Genomic DNA, 449 nt, shown 5'->3' with positions numbered 1-449 from the left:
CGTGTGGAAGATTTTGACCAAACTACGTAATATAAGGGGAGATATGAGTGTTTTCGTGAATTTATAGACTTTAGCCGACGAAAATTAAAAAAGTCGTCGGCTAAGGTCAAAAAATTACAAAATTTTTTGGGCGGTAAACCAAAGTTGGAGGAAAATTTTCAAAGGACTTTAGCCGACGAAAATATATGAAAAGTCGTCGGCTAAAGTCGAAAAATTTTCAAAATTTTCAACCAAAATTTTTTGACGGTCAACCAAAATTTTCAAAAGAGTTTAGCCGACGAAAATAAAGAATTTCGTCGGCTAAAGTTCTTTATATAGGCGAAGATGGATGGTAAGAAGTCTATTATCTGCCAGATTTTCTTCTCGGCCTAGCTCCGCCGTCAAGCCACCGGAGACCGCCACACTTGTCCCAAAAGCTTCGCCGTCGTCTCTACTTCATTGCTGGATAG

This window comes from Fragaria vesca, linkage group LG5 (assembly GCF_000184155.1).
Source record: "Fragaria vesca subsp. vesca linkage group LG5, FraVesHawaii_1.0, whole genome shotgun sequence".
Taxonomy (NCBI): domain Eukaryota; kingdom Viridiplantae; phylum Streptophyta; class Magnoliopsida; order Rosales; family Rosaceae; genus Fragaria; species Fragaria vesca.
Note: the sequence above shows the minus strand (reverse complement) of the source record.